The 18,544-nt window shown below is 39.9% G+C and overlaps 1 long non-coding RNA gene across 1 annotated transcript in view; it reads right to left on the minus strand.

Moving 5' to 3' along the window:
• Positions 1-3,241: 3,241 nt before the first annotated feature.
• The window catches only part of LOC132018786 (uncharacterized), a 52,464-nt gene continuing 37,161 nt past the window's right edge, over positions 3,242-18,544 (minus strand). The window contains exon 4 of the long non-coding RNA XR_009404585.1: positions 3,242-3,606. This is a non-coding gene — a long non-coding RNA (uncharacterized LOC132018786). The remainder of the gene's footprint in view (positions 3,607-18,544) is intronic.

Consider the following 18,544-nt stretch of genomic DNA (forward strand, 5'->3'; position numbering starts at 1 on the left):
CACCCAAATGGGTTCTTGATGCATTCAATGGGAGACTTGGAGGGAGTCAATGTTCTCACATGCTGGAGGATTAGTACTGAACCTGAAGATCAGGGCAACGTTTCTGAACTCTGGCAGCACATTAGGACCACCTGAGCATTCTTAACAAAACCCCAGTGCCTGGACCCCGCCCTCTGAGACTCTGATTCAGTTGGCCTTGGATGGGCCTCCTGTACCACTATTTTTAAAAAGGTGCCATTTTTAATGTGCAACAAGAATTCCTAATCCCTAGTGAATCCCATGTCTTCTTCAGAGCATTAAGGAAATGGGATTTCACAAAGTTTAAGTGATTTGCCTCAAGCAGTGCTCCTGGGTACATGTCTCAATTATCGGAAGAGCTTGTGGAGTGTATCCATGCCTGAGAAGAACCACTGGCTCAAGGTTACAAAGGACTGAGTGGTCAGAGCCAGGAATCCAATCCAAGTGCTTTGATTCTTAACCTCTAGTTTGTTCCACTTCATCTCCCCTAAAGGGAGACATCATTATTGGCAAAAGCTTTTGAAATAAAAATTGTAGCTATGGCTTTAATCTCAATTTGAACTCATTAGAGCAACCCCACTGACTGGAAACATTAGAAGCAATCTAGGAAGGTGGAATTCACTCTTTAAAATCCTTCTTGATGGGAATAAACAATGTCAATGGCTCTCCCAGGTCTTAGTTCTCACTTCGCTTCTCACCAGCCTCCCCCTTCCCAGCCCCCACTGATAGATTCTGTCGGCTCAGTTAATACATTTGACATAACACACTTTGTGCCATCACTCTGGCACACCTCCACATTAAAACACAGTAACTCGAGAAATCAGAAAAATGAGGTGGGGATTAGTCAGAAAAAGACTAATGTAGAAGCTGATGTATCTTGAAACATCTGAGAAAGAGCATTAATGAGATCTTCACAAGCTAACTTAAAACTTCCAGTAATAAATGAGCTGCCCAACGAAAATGACTTCCTAACTCTATAACGATAACTTGAAATCTTCAAGCAGTTGCTTAAGACATTGACTACAATGTCTGTTTTTAATTCGTTAGTGAGATCAGCATCTAGAAGCAAATGTGAAAGACTTTCTCAGAAATCCATCAATCAGATGAGTTGAAAATAGCTCATCTCCCTACAGCTTTTTATCAGTGCCTTCCTTTGAGGTAATCAAGGCCATTTCTGCCTTCACATGTGATGATGCTCTTTTCTCCATTTTATCACTTTCATCTGGATAGTGATGTACATTTTTGCGAGGGGATCATTATGTTTTTAACAAGAGTACAGAGTACATTCAAACATGAAAGAAAGATTCCTCTATTAGACTGTGTCAGTGTGGTTGGACAAGTGCATGTTAGATGAGAGATTGGTTTAGATCAGATCTAGCTTGTCTTCAGGGCTGGCAAATGTAGAAAATAAGGTATGGTGGAGCCCTGGTGCCGAGTAGCACTGAATTCAGCTGCAATCTGGCATGGGGAGGACAGCACGGGGATTTTTCCAGATGCTCTCATCCTTCCTTTCTTTTTCTTAGTAAATTTTTTAAAATTTTAATTTCAGTGTAGTTAACATACAGTATTATCCTAGTTTCAGGTGTACAGTCTAGAGATTCAACAACTCTATACGTGACTCAGTGTTCATCATATAAAGTGCCCTCTTAATTCCCTTCATCTGTTTCATCCACCTCCCATCCACTGCCCCTCTGGGAACCACCAGTTTGTTCTCTCTTAAAGAGTCTGCTTTGTGGTTTGTCTTTTTTCATTTGTTGGTTTGTTTGATTTCTTAAATTCCACATGTGAGTTAAATTATAGGGTATTTGTCTTTCTCAGGCTTATTTCACTGAGCATTATATTTTCTAGCCCCATCCAGGTTGTGGCAAATGGCAAGATTTCATTCTTTTTTTTTTTTTTTTAAGATTTTATTTATATATTTATTTGAGAAGGAGAGCAGAGGGAGGAGCAGAAGGAGAGGGACAAGCAGATTCTGTGCTGTGCATGGAGCCGGATGGGGGGTTAAATCCCAGGACCTTGAGTTCATGATCTGAGCTGAAACTGAGTCGATGCTTTAACTGACTGAGTGACCCAGATGCTCCAAGATTTCATTCTTTTTTTTTTAATGACTGAGTAATATTCCAATGTGTGTGTATGTGTATGTGTATGTGTGTGTACATGTGTGCATGTGTGTGTGTGTACCACCTCTTCTTTATCCATTCATCTATCGGTGGACATTTGGGTTGCTTCCATAATTTGGTTATTGCAAATAATACTGCTGTAAATATACTGGGTATATTTACTGGCATGTATATACTATACTATAAATATACTGGGTATATTTATTGGCATGTATCCTTTCAAATTAGGGTTTTGATCTTCTTTGGGTAAATCCTGGGTCGTGAAGTTACTGGGGCATAGGGTAGCTCTATTTTCAATTTTCTAAACCTCCATACTGTTTTCCAGAGTGGCTGCACCAGCTTGCATTCCCACCAACGGAGCACAAGGATTTTTCTTTCTCTGCATCCTTGTCAACACCTGTTGTCATCTTTCCTTTCTGACTTAGAGGAAGTGTTGCTTCACAGATATTCAATAAATGTTTGTTCATCCATTCATTCATTCATCCAACCAATTATCATAAAGTTGCCAACTGTTTAACAAGTGCTGCTAGGTGTTAGAGTATACATGTGAATAAAACACAGTTCATGACTATAAAGTTTTTATGGATTCCTTACTGAATGAATGAATATAAGGAGGAAAGGGAAAAAAAAAGTGTTTTCAAGGGGCACCTGGGTGGCTCAGTTAGTTAAGAGTCTGACTCTTGCTTTTGGTTCATGTCATGATCTCAGGGTTGTGAGATCAAACCCTGTGTCAGGGTTCCACACTCAGCGTGGAGTCTGCTTGAGATTCTCTCTCTCCCTCTGCCTCAGGCCCTCCCTCTGCTCTAAATAAATAAATAAATAAATAAAATCTTCTAAAAACCAGCAACAAAAAAAGTGTCTAGGGGAATAACAATACTAGAACAGTGTTAAGAAAGTATGAAGTTTTGAATCAGGCAGATGCTGGTTCAAATCTAAAAATCCCTTCTTATCAGCTCTTCATGCCTAACGTCAAGAATTCAGAGTAACAGAAGCATTTGGTCAAGAATACTTAGGTTCATTGGGATCCTTTGAGAATCAAAATGCAAAATAAGACTAGATGTGACAGATTTATTGAAGAAAACACCTGTGAAGGGTAAGGAAGGAGGAAGAAGGAATATGTAGGAAGATGCCTCAGACCATGATGCAGGTCTGATTCCTGGGAAGCAGAAAGGGAAGGGAGGAGGGTTGGATAGGGAGAATCTGAGATTCCAGTGCAGTTGCAAGAAAGTTTTAGCCGAGTTGATGGGAGTCTTTGAGCCAAAGTCACTCATTGGAGGAAGCCTGCATCTTATGGAGGAAGCCTTGGCATCTATGCTTAGCCATTTCAGAATAGCAATTTACTTGAAGTGTGGCTTCTGAGAATGTGGTCACGGATCCAGAGGGTAGCATGGATCTGGGGTTGCTGTTCACTTATGTCATTTCCACAGCATGACATCAAAGTAGCCCATGACTACCAAAGTCGTTTTCACTGGAAAAATAAAAAAGAAAATTCAATTAATGTTTGGCTAAATCAAGAGTTGAGAAGATTAAAAAAAAGAAAGAGAGAGAGAGAAGATAGTAAATCTTACAAGCTTTGTGGCCATACAACTCTTTTGCAGTTAAGAGAAGCCATAGACATTATGTTAATTTGGAGGTGTTCCAATAAAACTTTATTTACAAAAACAAGCAGGAAGACTGTTGGATTGTGGAGCATAGTTTGTGGATACCTGGTTTGCATGGATAAGGTGCTATTTCCTCACATTATGTCTAGAGATAAGATTGCAGGTGATGCTTCAGGGACTCAGCATGACATAAGACTTTTCCATCTTTTGCTCTTTTATTTTCAGCATCATTTTAAGGCTATCAGCTGATTTTCAACAGAAATATTCTCAGCAGTTTTAAAGATAGCAAATGACTTCTCAAGGGATGCCTATCCCTTATATAAGGGAGGAAATGACATCTTCTAAATTCCCTAGCAACAATGAACTCATTAATTAATCACAGATTTATTGAGCAGTTACTTCAGATCAGGTATTATTCTAGGTGTTCCCATAGTTAACAAAATAGAACAACTCTTTGTCCAAATGAAGCTGACATCCTAGTGGAGATGGAGGGGGTGATGGAGGATAAACAAGATAAGTAAAATATGTAGTAGTAGATGGTAGGAGATGCTATGGACAAAATAAAGTCAGGAAAAGGGAAGGATACTCCATGTGGTGGCAGTAAGGAGAAATTGCATTTTAAGTGAGGTGGATCAAAAAAGATGTCATTGAGTGGGTAATATTTGCAGAAAGATAAGGTAGTGTTAAACTATGAAAATAAATTATGGAAAAATTTTCCAGGGGAGGGGAATCTATCCAGTGCAATGTTCTAATGCCAGATCTATGTAGCTGGAGTAGAGTGAACCAGGAGAGAGGGGGAGACTCGAGGAAAAACAGGTCAGGAGGCCAGGTCACGTGGTGGGGACTTCTGGGGCTCTGTGATGACTTTGGCTTCTATTCCGAGGGAGATGAGAAGCCATGGGACCATTGTGAGCTGAGGGAAGAACACAATTTACATATTAACAGAGCCACTGCGGACGCTGTATTGCGACTACATGGAAGGAAGCGGCAAGATGGAAGCATGGCGTCCCATTAGGAGGCTTCAAAGCTAAGAGTTGCTGGTGATTTGGAGCAGGACAGCAGCAGCAGAGGTAAGGAGAAGCCTAGAGTTGCAGAATCTGTGGATTGACTGGATATGGACGGACCGTGAGAGGAAGAGGAAGCAGTGATGACTAAGCTGGCAGACTTGCATACCGGGGACACTAGGGTTGACATTTAGTTAGATGGCGAACACGGAGCAGGCAAAGACACTGGAAAGGCCAAGAGGATGAGTCGGACCAGTTGGACTGAGAATCTTATCAGCTCACTGGCTAAAGATGCTGAATAGGCAGTTGGTTATGTAAGTCTCTGCATTTAGACTTGAAGTCTACCCTGGGAATCTTCCGCAGATGCTTCCATATCATTGCCTGGAATTTTGTCATATAGGCAGCTTATCCCTAGCTGCAGGGAAAGTAGAGATGTCCATGTTCACCTTTTCCATCTTCCACAGAGAAAGATAGCAAGAGAGAAAGGGATTGGTATTTCAATGAGCAACATCTGACTTATTGTCTCTTAGCTCTTTCTATCAGGGATAATGAAATCTACTTTACATGATTATGGCAACAACTCACCTGAGCTAACTATAGAAGGCTCCGGGCATACATAACGTGTTCTTTAAATACCCGAGTTCCCCTCCCTTCCCTTCCCTTCCAGTGACCTGAGATGTCCTGGTAAGTTGTTAACTCTGTCAATAATACTTATTTTTGGACTTCCTCATTTAATGAAGCAGTGACACCACTATTTTTATAATCACTGCTGTGGCAGAAGAAAGGAACTTTTCCTTCCCCATGTTTCCGCCCCCCACAGCCACATACTTTCAAGAGCTGGATCGGTGAAGCTGGTTTTCTTCCTCTCAGTGACTCTTCCTTCTCATTTCTCAGAGGGTTTCATTTTCACTTTTACGTTTTAGTTTCTGTGCGTAATGACAGTCAGAGAATCTACAAATTCTTAGTAATGATCAACCATCATGAGACAGGCAAAACTCTCCCCCAGTCTGAGACTTCATTGAAGAGTGTCTGGGGAGAACATTCACAAATACAAAGAAGTCCAAAGCAACATGAAGGGTGTCTCGTTCAAGGCCAGGTGGAGGCATGTGTTCGGGCCACTTGGTGGGACAAAGTCAGAGCGAACCCAATGGCTGTCAGAGGTAAATAACTCTAGAGACATTATTCTCCACTCCCACATCTGGCAGAAAACTATGTAGGAGCATTCCGAAGCCCTGTGTCAGCCTTATCTGTCCATTTTATATTTGCTTTATATCCCTTTCTCTCTCCCAGTGCAGGGAGAGGGCAAAATGTTTGTGTGTGTTTCTACCTATACAGGATGGCCATAAAGTCTTGACTCTAAAATAATATCGTTTTATCCTTTACTGTAGTGTGATAACAGTAAATCTTTTACAATGTGTTTGTCTGCTTTTCCAGACTTTGTGGCCACCGTGTGTGTGTGTGTGTGTGTGTGTGTGTGTGCGCGTGTACACGTACACATGCATGTGTGAGTATTATGTATTGGTTACTAGGGCTGCTCTAACAAAATACCACAGAGTGGATGGCTTACACAACAAAAATTTATTTTTTCACAATTCTTGGAGGCTAGAAGTCTGAGATCAAACCTTCAGCAGGGTTGGTTTCTTCTGAGAGCTCTCTCTTTGTTTTACAGATGGCTGCCTTCTCCCGTGTTCCCATACAGTCTCCCCTCTGTGCATTGACTGTGTCCTAATCTCTTCTTTTAAGAACATAAGTCATAGTGTGTTAGGATCCATCCTTGTGGTTTCATTTTAACTTAATCATCTCTTTAAATATACTCTCTTCAAATATAGGTACATTCTGAGGTACTGAGGGTTAGGACCTCAAGATATGAATCCTGGAGCTACATAATATACAGCTCATAACGGTATATATTTATATATAAATATAAAATGTTACATATAAAATACATATATAAAGCACATATTATGTCTTATATAATGCATTATATTTATACCTTTTATACATATACATACATGTATCTGTGCACATGCATTATACACACAAAGATTTTGAGATATTGTCCAATTTGTGCTTGAAACTTCCTCCTGTCTGTAGAAATGCCAGTCCCCTGACTGCCTAGGGCAGCTTTCCCCTGTAACTGTAGATGTCTGCCAGAGGCTCATTGTCCAGATCTGTTAATCTTTATAAGATGCTCTGAAGGGCAGGATACCTTAACCTTCTAACCTCACCATGCCTGTTAAGTAGGAAAGCCGGTGCTCTGCTCCTGGGGCAACTTCACCTGCGGTGTTCATGAGCAGAATCTCAAAGCAGAAAAGCCTCTTGGATGGGGGATAAAGGGAGGGGGGTGGGGTGCGTGCTCCGTGCTTTTGTTTCCCTAAAATTCCTTTAGCAGCAGGCAGGAAAAGTGACCACAGCAGGGTAGGCTTCTGTTTAGGCTGAGGAAGCAGGGAGCCAGCCAAAGACCAGGAAAAGACCCATGCTTCTGGGTTAAAGATAAACTGAAAAGGTATTTTAAGAGCTAGCTGTTGGTCCAGTGGGAACAATAGATAAGTTAAAGGCCTGGGTATTAAGCCAATTTCATCTCTGAGTAATATTTTTTAGGAAACTATGAATGACATTGAGATTGGCAACCATTGTTCACTTGAAAGGAGATTTTTTCAAGAATCTTGACTTTTCCCGTGATGTATGGTCAAAATGGGGAGAAGAAGCTAAGATTTCCCTGCCGCTCAACTTCAGTCCTTTGGGGTTGACTTTTCTACTTGTCAGTTACAGATTGGTCAATTTTATTTTCAATCATGTATAGGCACTAATTTGTCCAATTTCTTTACTACTCAAATTAACAAGTCTGGACCAGCAAAGTTCACACCTCCTGGGAGTTGTGAGACATAGAGTCTCTGGCCCCTCCCAGACCTACAGAATCAGAATCTGCATTTTAAAAAGATCCCCAGTTGATCTCTATTCATATATAAGTTTAAGAAACAGCAGTCTAAGGGCCTAACATCCTAGTTGTGACCTTTTCTGGAAGGTAGAGACCATATACAAAAGTATAACACTCTATTAGGAAACATTTCCTATAGTACCCCATCTTGAGTAGGCAATAAACAACCGGTGTGCTCTGATGATCGACAGGTGATCATTAATAGAAGAAACAAGTGAACAGTAAGAGATGTTCTTTCAAGACTCCAACAAACTGACACCTGCCTATTCCTTGGTACATTGGTAACTTTATTATTCATCTAATTACAGTATTTTTATGCTGTGTTATCTTGAGTCACTTACTTGACCTTCTGTGACTTAGTTTCTCTTCTACAAAATGGGGTTTAAAATAATACTTATCAGGGCGCCTGGGTGGCTCAGTGGTTAAGACTCTGCGTTGGGCTCAGGTCATGTTCTCAGGGTCCTGGGATAGAGCCCAGCATTGGGCTATCTGCTCAGCAGGGAGCCTGCTTCCTCCTCTCTCATCATCTCTCTGCCTACTTGTGATCTCTCCCTCTCTGTCAAATAAATAAATAAAAGCCTTATAAGTAAATAAGTTTATACCTGTGAAGCACTCATATTGGCATATTGTGTCTGGCATATGGTAAGAGCCAAATAAGTGTTAGTTAAAAATACAATACAGCAGGACCTGTATAAATGTTTATGTCTCAAAATCTTCCCATGTGTGAATTGTTATGATTTTTTTTAATGTATTATCTGGTTTCTCCCTATATATTTGCATACTACTTTTCCTGTTGTTCTTTAGGTTTCTTGAAGAAAGAATAAAAGACGGTTACCATCTTCCCATAAAAGTATATAGCACAGTGCTCAGCACACAGTAGACTCTTAGTTTTGCAGAACTATGTATGTTCAGGTGCACAACCATTTTGAGAGTGAGAGCTGATTTGACTAGTTTGATGTTTTTCCACTGCATTGATGACAACATTGGCTATAGTTCACATATTCATTCATTCCCTCATTTGACAAAGGTTTGAGCACCTACTGTGGTCTAGATTCTGTCCTAGGTGTTCAAGATATGCAGGAACAGATCTTTTAAAAATTCTTTGAGGAGTTTTGCTCTAAAGAGAAGCAGAGAAACTAGGTACTCATGAAGGGAGAAGGGGGGTGGGCAAGAGAAGTTAAAAAATGGATGATGTGGGGCGCCTGGGTGGCTCAGTGGGTTAAAGCCTCTGCCTTCGGCTCAGGTCATGATCCCAGAGTCCTGGGATGGAGCCCCACGTCGGGCTTTCTGCTCGGCAGGGAGCCTGCTTTCTCCTCTCTCTCTGCCTGCCTCTCTGCCTACTTGTGATCTCTGTCTCTCAGATAAATAAATAAACAAAATCTTTAAAAAAAAAAAGGATGATGTTACAGCACGTGTATACTCATGGAAATTGAGACAAGATGATGAGAGAAGATAGGGGGGCAGTTCCCTCCTTGGGATAACAAGAGAGGATGAGCTCTAATGCACCAGTGTTGCAACTGACCTTGGCTGGCAGCAATGACAACTTCACCATAAAGAAAGGAGAGAAAGCATAGGACATAGGAAACAAGATAGGTATCAGCTCTATCAGGAGACAGTCAAGGGGAGAAATTGGAATTTTCAGGGGAGAGAAGGTGGGCAGTAGTCCTTGAGGACAGCGGGAGAGGTAATAGGGTCTGCACACACAGAATGCCTGCCCGATGGTGGTAAGGTCCATTGTCCACTGTGGTCATGAGTTTAAGGGAAGACCAGGAAGCACATTGGTGTGTTTTTCTTTGGTCCCTTTTAGCTCCCCGGGTGCAGGTGTGGAATAGGCCAAGAGCTGCTCCTCACCAGATTGTACTCATGATTTGGCACCACAAGTACATAGCCACTGGAAAGACTAGATGCGCCAGTTCCTTAGGAAACTCACAGAACAAGTACCCTGGATATGAATTATTTGCATAATAAGAAATCATTTACTCCCAAGGACTATGCCATATCCCCTGGTAGTATTCTGTTCGTGTTGGGTTTTTATATTCCTCTTATCAAAGGCTTTCATTTCTGGAGAAGTAACTGATATTCCCATAATCTTTCACCCGTATAATTCCTTGCCTTCACTTGGACCCCACTTGGACCCCAAGTTTACCTATGCCTTCTTATGACCCTTAAAATATAGTGACCTTATTTAGTACCTCTGCCTGGGAATGGGCAACCCACAACTGGAAATGTGTTTGCTCTGCTGACTCAGTAGTTTGTTGAACAGCCTGAAAGCGTTAATGCAGCTCTTTCCGGGATTTGGGGTATCTCTTCTATGTCAGGACCTTGCTTTTTTCTTTTACATTCAGAATGGAAATTTTTTTTTCTGACGGATAGATTTGTGTCACCCAAATTTCATTTTTCGTCCCTTCCTCCATGTCAACTGACGTTATTACCCAACTTCCATGATTGTCCTTTACCTGAAACAGCAAGGCTCCAGAATAGCTCTTAAAACTTTGCTGCCCCAACAAGGAGGAAATAATGAGCTTCTTTCTCTTGAAAATCTTTTGTAACCTCCTGTGGTGAGTGCAGGGGTTGCTCTGTGCATTCTCAATTCTCTCTGGCTCCTGGGCCACTCTAGGGCAATGGGAAGCTGACTGTGCTCTGGTCACTAAATTGTCCTTGACTTGGGGGTTGCATTGTGCTCTCTAATGTAAGCATTGTTGGCTGCATATTTCTTACCATGCACAGGTGCAAAAAGTACCCAGGGGGCTTCCCCATAGCTCTGGATCATGCATAGCCTTCCCTTGATTACATTCTGTACCCTCTTCACACCTCCCCTCCCTTGAGTCTTCCCTGATAATGCCAGGGTAGGGACATTCTGTTCCAAGCTCATTAGTCAAGAATGTTACCAGACTGCCCTGAAGATTTTTTTTTTCCTCCCTGGTGTGGGCTCTCCCCAGTTCTGCAGGAAATCTGAAAATCATGCTGTCTTTATACTGAATTCAACTCAGGATCACATTTCTTCACCTGTGCCCGGGCATTATAGAGATGTTCTCTTAAGACCCCAACAAACTGACAAAGATGTTCAAATTAACAGTTCTTCTGCATGTGGAAGAATTCGATGACTCCCTGGGATAGTCATTCCTGAACTCGTTCTTCCAAATGGTGCAGCTTTTGGCTTCATCTTGCTGGGAAGAGTAGCCCTTCTGAAACACTAAGAGCAGGGTAACATTTGTGTCTGCCTACAGCCACTTTGTGGGCATCTCTGGGAAAGCTAGAGAGCCAAGCATTTGATTCATGAATATTTATCAAGTGCCTACTATGTGGCAGGTGCTGTACTTTGAGAATCACAGAAGTGATTCTAAAATTTTGCCACATTTCAGAATCTCCTGACGAGCTTAAAAATAATACTGATGCTTATGTTAAAGCCCATATCAAATAAATCAAATCAAGACAGCAGAATTTTTTGAAGCTCCTAGCAGATTTTTGGGACACCTGTGTGGCTCAGTAGGTTAAGCATCTGCTTTTGGCTTAGGTCATGATCCGAGGGGCCCTGGGATCAAGTCCCTGTCTGCTTCTCATTCTCCTTCTGCTCCCCACCCCTCACCCCATGCTCTCTCTCTCTTTCTCTCTCAAATAGATAAATAAAAGAAAAAGAAAAAAGCTCCTAGCCAATTCCAATGTGCAGTCCGGGCTGGAACCAGTGTTTTTGACAGTGCTCTTCAGCTTTAATATGAAAATGAGACCCCGGGACATTTTGTTAAAAATGCAGAATTTGATTCAGTAGGCCAGGGTAGGGCCTGGGCTTCTACATTTTCTTAAAGTTCCTCGGAAATACTGATGCTGCTGGTCTGCAGACCACACTTTGAGTAGCAAGCAATAAAGTTCCTTTATCCCTTGATGTGTCAAACTTTCCTGCCCTTGAGTCTTCACGTAGGCTCTTCCTTTTTCTCTGAAATCACCTCTCTGGAAATCCCCAGAAAAATGCTTTCTCATCTTTTGGTCCTTCAGGTTTCCCCTGACCACCCAATAGAGAGTAATCTCTACCTTCTTTCTCCATAAATGTCTATTTTTTGTTTTCTCAAGGGTTCTTCTGACACTAGTGCAAGTGCCAAGAAGCCAGGAGCCACCTCCATTTTGTTCTAGACAAATTATATTCAGCATTCAGTGGATGTCTAACAGAAAAAGCAGCTGATAAATGCTTGTTGAATGAATGACAACAGGGGTGCCTGGACAATTTCACCTATTTTTCTATTTCAGGTGAGACAAGAAGAAGTGAGAATAGTCCAGCCTTTTCTGTGAAATAGAAGAGAGTATCTTTGAGCATGTCTTATCTGGCCCTTTAAAAAAAAAAAAGAAAGAAAGAAAGAAAGAACTTTGACTAAAAAAGTATGGGCAATCTCAAGAAACTCAAGAGCCATTCCTAAAAACAGAGCTTGAGGAAAAACACTAGGACAACTTCTTGCATTGCTTAGTGAATACCTTCAAAACGCTAAATCATCAGTTTGACAGTATTATCTTTTCAGGTCACTGCAGCTCACTAAGATAGCACCGAGTTGAATAATCAACAGAGAAATACCATAAACATCTCAGAAACTGAAGTGACCTTGGGGCTGGTTCATTACTAAACTAAGATCATATCAGAGGCCTTAATTCACCATAGGCAGTGTCTCATCCTTGCCAAATCTGGGCTTAAGATGGCAAGTAGACTGAGAATCACATGTAACTCCTCATTTCAGATTTAACTTGTGAAAAATAGAAATTTGTATTGCTTTCTCATGGATGGTGCAGTGGTCAGAGATAGTACCAAGGCTGTGGGTGCCCCCATATAAAGGACCGTGGAAAGTCGAAGTAAAGTTATTTGATAGGATTAAGAGATACAAAATTTATCCAGTCTCACAAAATGGGAGGAGAGGGCTATTACTCTTGAGAGAACTAAGGCACAAAAGAACTAATTATTCACCTGAAGTTGTTCAGCAACGGGATAGAGGAATAGGACCAACTCATCTCTCTACCCAATGGAAGCCGGTCTACTCAGTGACACAGTTTCCCTCTTCCTAAATTCATGACACAAAAGATTTATGTATTATGTTTTCTTTAATCTTTCTGAATGGGGCACTACGGAATCTCAGCCTTTTTCAAGCATACAGATTCTAAGAGTAATGAATTTTTGTATTTGCCTTTAGTGTTTATTTAGTTTTTCATTTTGAAAAAATTGACTGTTACCATTGACCTTTTCCTTCATACTGAGAATGCCCATGGGCTGTGTATGCTGGTGAGTGTTTGTTAGTGACGCTACCTTTCTACATTATAGAAAAATAAACAGGGAAATGTCCAGAAGGAGCTGAAGTAGTATTTAGGGACAGGACACAGGACACATTCCATCTATGAGTCTCGTGATACTGCCTGAATCAGTGCCACAGTATTATTTAGTCTGATCCCCATGTGGAAAAGGAAACTTTTGGTAGGATTGTCCATCTCTCGTGCACATTTCCAAGGTCTGAATGTCTCTAAAATGCATGGAACTGAAATATTTTGTGTAATTACAGCCTCTAGAGGCCTCTACAGCAAAAGACATAAATCAGTAGGAGTACGTGTATTCCAAGGGAAGTTTCTCTGTTTGTCCTTCAGCCATTCAGTTCTAAATTCTATGAGAAGAGAATGAAATTCATTCTGTTGTGGGCTCCAGGAAAATCTTTGGAGAACAAGCATGTGATCAGCATACATCTCACATTGCTAGCAAAGCTGAAGAAGCTGCCTTGAGAGATTATAGAAATCATAGGATCTCAGCCCTGGATACCAATTGGATGGGTCTCACCTAAGTAGAGAACATCCTCTAGGCCTGGTGAAGAACAAAGAGCTCAGAACTTTGGGGAAAGTTTTTCTTTGTTGGATTTAATTTTAAAACACGTCTTCCTTAATTTAAGCCTATGTCTGTATCACTCTATCTTCTACACATCTATCATAGTTCTCACCTCTTAAGCAATATATGTAAGATCAATTCTTTTTCTGGCCATTTTACATCCTTTATAGGAATGGTTTTATTTATAAGTTTAAAAATGAAAATGTCTTTCCAACAATAATCCTTTGAACATTTAAACAAAGATATGAAGACCTGTCTTACTTAATGTCCTCTACTACACTTGAAATGAAAATGATTGATTGTTATGTATGGCTCTAGGCCCCTCATGCCAGATGGTCTTCATGCACTCATTTATTCACCAGGCAATCACATATTCATACAATACACCGTATTGTATGAAATATACAGAGTGCAGGAGGACCATTATTTACCTTGTGCCTTCAAGAAAGTAGGTTTATTGGGGGTTAGCTTCTTTTTTAATTTTTTTTAAAGATTTTATTTATTTATTTATTTGACAGACAGAGATTACAAGCAGATAGAGAGGCAGGCAGAGAGCCTGAGCAGAGAGCCTGATGCGGGGCTTGATCCCAGGACCCTGAGATCATGACTTGAGCTGAAGGCAGAGGCTTAACCTACTGAGCCACCCAGGCGTTCCAGGTGTTTCTTTATTAGCATCTTTTTCACATAGTGATCTGCCTCTAGCTAAGTCCATCTACTTCTGTCTGTGGCTGGGAAGATGTTTGTCAAAAGATTCATGATAAATATCTTCAAATTCGTGTTAAAATGGTCTTGAGAGAGAGTGGAACTATACCACACAATAGATAGTTTAAAGAGACAGGTAACTAGAAGGAAACATAGACAAGAAACTAGAGTCTGAAACAGGTAGCGAATTGTCCTGTGAGTAGCAACTTTCCCTTCACTAGAATCTTCTCAGATGTTGTCGAGGGGCATCCTGCCACTAACACCAAACTAGAGAATTTGATTTAATTACTGGAGTGGTGATTTCAACTGTCTTTAGACTTCTCCACTTTTTTCTCCCAATTATTTGGCTTTGTTTTGTTTTTAAACATTTCATTTATTTGACAGACAGAGATCACAAGTAGGCAGAGAGGCAGGCAGAGAGAGAGGGAGGAAGCAGCCTCCCCTGCTGAGCAGAGAGCCCCGATGTGGGGGCTTGGCTTTGTTTTTAAGGAGTGTAGAGAATAAACCCTCCCTCTGCTGAACTGCTGAAAACTAGCCCACACTTTGCCCCATGGAGCCATCCATGCATGACCCAGGCAAAGGTTGTATCATTTACCCAGTTCCAGGCATGGCTCAAAGAGCTTCACATGCATTTAATCTCACTATTCTTCTAACAGTTTTATAGTTTTAGCCTCTACATTTAGGTGTTTCTTCCATTTTGAATCAGTTTTTGTATGTGGTGTGAGGTAAAGGTCCAACTTCATTCTTGTGCATGTGGATATCCAGTTTTCTCAGTATCATTGTTGAAGAGATTTCTTTTCCCCATTGAATGGTCTTGGCACCCTTGTCAAAAATCATTTGACCTTATATTCCAGGGATTACTTTTAGGCTTTCTACTTGATTCCATTGCTTTAAATGTCTGTCTTTATGCCACTACCATGCTCTTTTGATTACTGTAGCTCTGGGGTTAAGTTTTGAAATTAAGAAGTGTGAGACCTCCAACTTCATTCTTTTTCAAAATTGTTTTGGCTATTTGGGGTCGCCGGAGAGTCCATAAGAGTTTTAGGATAAATTTTTCTATTTCTGCAAAAAATGCCAGTAGGATTTTGATGGGAATAACATTGAATTTGTGGGTCATCTTAATATCATTATGTCTTCTGATCCATGAACACAGGATATCCTTCCATTTATTTGTGTCTTTAATTTCTTTCAACAATGTTTTATAGTTTTTAGTGTACAAGTCTTTTCTTCATCCTTGGTTAAGTTGATTCTTCTGTGTTTTATTCTTCTTGATGCTATTGTAAATGGAATTGTTTTCTAATCTTTCCATTAATAACCCATTTTATAGATGATGACACTGGGGCACAGAGACATTAAGTCACCTGTTCCATGAGTAGTAGTACTGACAGGACCACCAAACTGTGAAATCAGGATTTGAACTCAGTTTGCTTGATCCCAGAGTTGACTTCTTCAGTGCCCCACTGCACTGTCATTGCAGAAATAGGAATGGACCTTCAAGGGCCCTCAAGATGGTGATTTACAGTGGAAAAGCAGGATTTCTGTGGTTTCTGACCACTCCTCCCTGTCCTTCCTTCACCCTTCCAAACTCTCTTTCCAACAGTTCATTGCAAAAGGGAGACAAATTGTAAACAAGAGACCTTCAACTTTCAAACTTTAGAAGCTTGATGAAGATTTATAGCCCATTCTCTTTAGAGTGCCCCTTTTCCTTCCTTAGCTGGACTGTGAATAATTCTTATCTACTTATGTGTTCTTATTTTTTTTTTTTACAGTTTACTCCAATTTCCCAGAATAATTTCAATAAATGATTAGAAACTGGTTTGAACACATAGCAATAAATTTTTTTAATGAGCTTTGTAGTAAAGCCTTTGTCATTTTCCTTATTATGGATTTGTCTGGATTGAACAAGGATCCCTTTGTATAACCAACCTCAATAAACCAATACACCAAAGAGAGGCTTCATTTATCTCTGGTACAGTAGCACTAACCTAATTCAGGTGGCTGACTTGAATTAGTATGATAATCTCTCTCACAAACCCAGATATCAAAGGCTTGAAAATACATGTGGAAATACCCCAATGTTTCACCTGTTTTATTAGGGCCATGTTCTAAGAACTCAATGGAGAGCCCCCAGATGAAAGTACTGGAAAAATGTCTATTCTTTAACATCCTCCATGCAATCAAATGAGGAAATAATGGAGAAAAGGGTGGTGATTCTTCATTCCTTTGTCTCTCTTTCCATCTAAATAACCACCAAATTCTACCCATCCTTATTCCTACATATCTCTCCAGTCCATTCACTCCCTATTCCCACTGCCACTGTCTTCGATCAGGCTCCCATTCTCATTGCCCCAGATTGTTACTGCAGTCTCCTCACTGGACCTCTACTTTCAGTCTCCCCCCAGGGTGATCCTCCAGAAAATAAGTCTCATCAATGGATCTCCTTACCTGAAAACACTTGATTTTAAGTCATCCCTCTTTCTTTTTCTTACCCCTTCCTCTATCATACTACTTTATTTCTTCTCCTCTAGCTAGACTTGTATATCTTAGGACATGCTATTCTCTCTTTCTGGAGCACTAGCCTTGCTTATCTTATATATCAGTCCAGGTCCACGCAGGAAAATGAAAACCACTGTAGTTTAGACAGAAAGAAATTTAGTAGAAGGCATTGGTCACATAGATGACTGAAGAACTGAGAAAGCAAGCAGAAGAGGTGATACAATGCCAACTGCCAAAACAGGAAATAGTTACCATTCTTTGGCCTGGAGGGATAAAGAGAGAGAATGGTGTTATTTGATCCCAAGGTCAGATAGACACTAAACTCAGAGTAGAAGCTGGAGCCATGGAGAGAGAGGATATCTTATGAGAACTGGAGCCATTGAGAAGATGCAGCCATTGCTTGAGACCCTAATGAAAGAAAAAGGAAGAAGGGACAAATACCAAGCCTTTTTTCTCCTCCCATCATCCAGAATCCCACAGTGCTTCTCATTGGCTGAATTTACATTGAAGCTATAAAAGAAGAGTCTGAGTCCTTCCTATACACAGCAAGAAAGAGAAGGGTAGGAAAATGATCTGTATATTTAACTAATTCCGTCTTTTCAGAATTCAACTTAAATGTCATTTCTTCTGGAATATTTTTCCTGATGCTGTCATGATATCCAATTATGGCCCTCTCTTTAAATTAATTTTATTATTCTTACCTTTTACTTTTTAATATTTTTACCTTTTAACATTTTATTATTATTACCTTTTATTATAGATGCTCATGTCATTATTGATTTCTGATTTAATCCATGAGGTCTTTCGGAATATCCGTAGTCCCAATAACATAGTTTCATAATAATAAATATTGGTTAAATGAGAAAATTATTTTGGTAATTGCTTTCCCTAGAAATTGTACCAGTTTGCACTGGCCAAAACAATAAAAGTGCTTATTTTTGACATCTTCACCAGACTGTATGCAAGTAAACTGCTTGATCCTTGTGGACCTGAGAGTTGAAAATTGTATGTTAATGAAATTTATATTTGCATTCTTTTTATTGCAAGTGAAGATAAGCATCTTTTCATACATCTAAGAATCTACAGTGACTATTTATATCTTTTGTCTTTTTTTCCATTTGGTTGTTGATCTTGGTAATACTGATTTATAGGAGTTTATATATTAGGAGAATTAGCCCTTTGCCTCATGTGAGCTATGAATGCTTTTTCTTAACTTATTATTCATTATGAGACTTGGGTTCTTATGGTTTTACCATATAAAAATTTTCTAATTTGTTAATATTTTCCTTTAAGGGTTTGAATTCAATATGGCTTTTGACTTATACTTAGGTCTTCCCTAAAGGATTATATTTTTTTAAACTCCCAATTTTCTTTTAATATTTTACCATTTTATTATAAAAATTTTTATGCTTAAATCTGTGATCAGTCTGGAATTTATTTCGATATATGGTAAAAGACTTGGATAAAGCTTTATTTTTCCCCTAAATATTTTTTTAGTTGTCAAAACAACATTGCTTAATATTTTTTTCCTCACAAACACAAAAGGTTAGTTTTATCACATACTAAACATGGATGTCTCTTTGGGTTTGTTTCTGTACTTTCCATTATGATCCACTGATTTGTCTATTGATGCAACAGTTCCATAATGATTTAATAACTATACATTGAATTTTGATTGCAATATTCAGATGTTCTGGTTAAATGCCTATTGAAAATGTATGACAAATAATGAATCAGAAATAATAGTAGTGACAAAGTTTCCTGTTAGAGATTCCAAACTAAACCATGAAGAGACATATAAAATTAAATAAGCAAGACTTCTG

This window comes from Mustela nigripes, chromosome 5 (genome assembly GCF_022355385.1).
Source record: "Mustela nigripes isolate SB6536 chromosome 5, MUSNIG.SB6536, whole genome shotgun sequence".
Classification (NCBI taxonomy): domain Eukaryota; kingdom Metazoa; phylum Chordata; class Mammalia; order Carnivora; family Mustelidae; genus Mustela; species Mustela nigripes.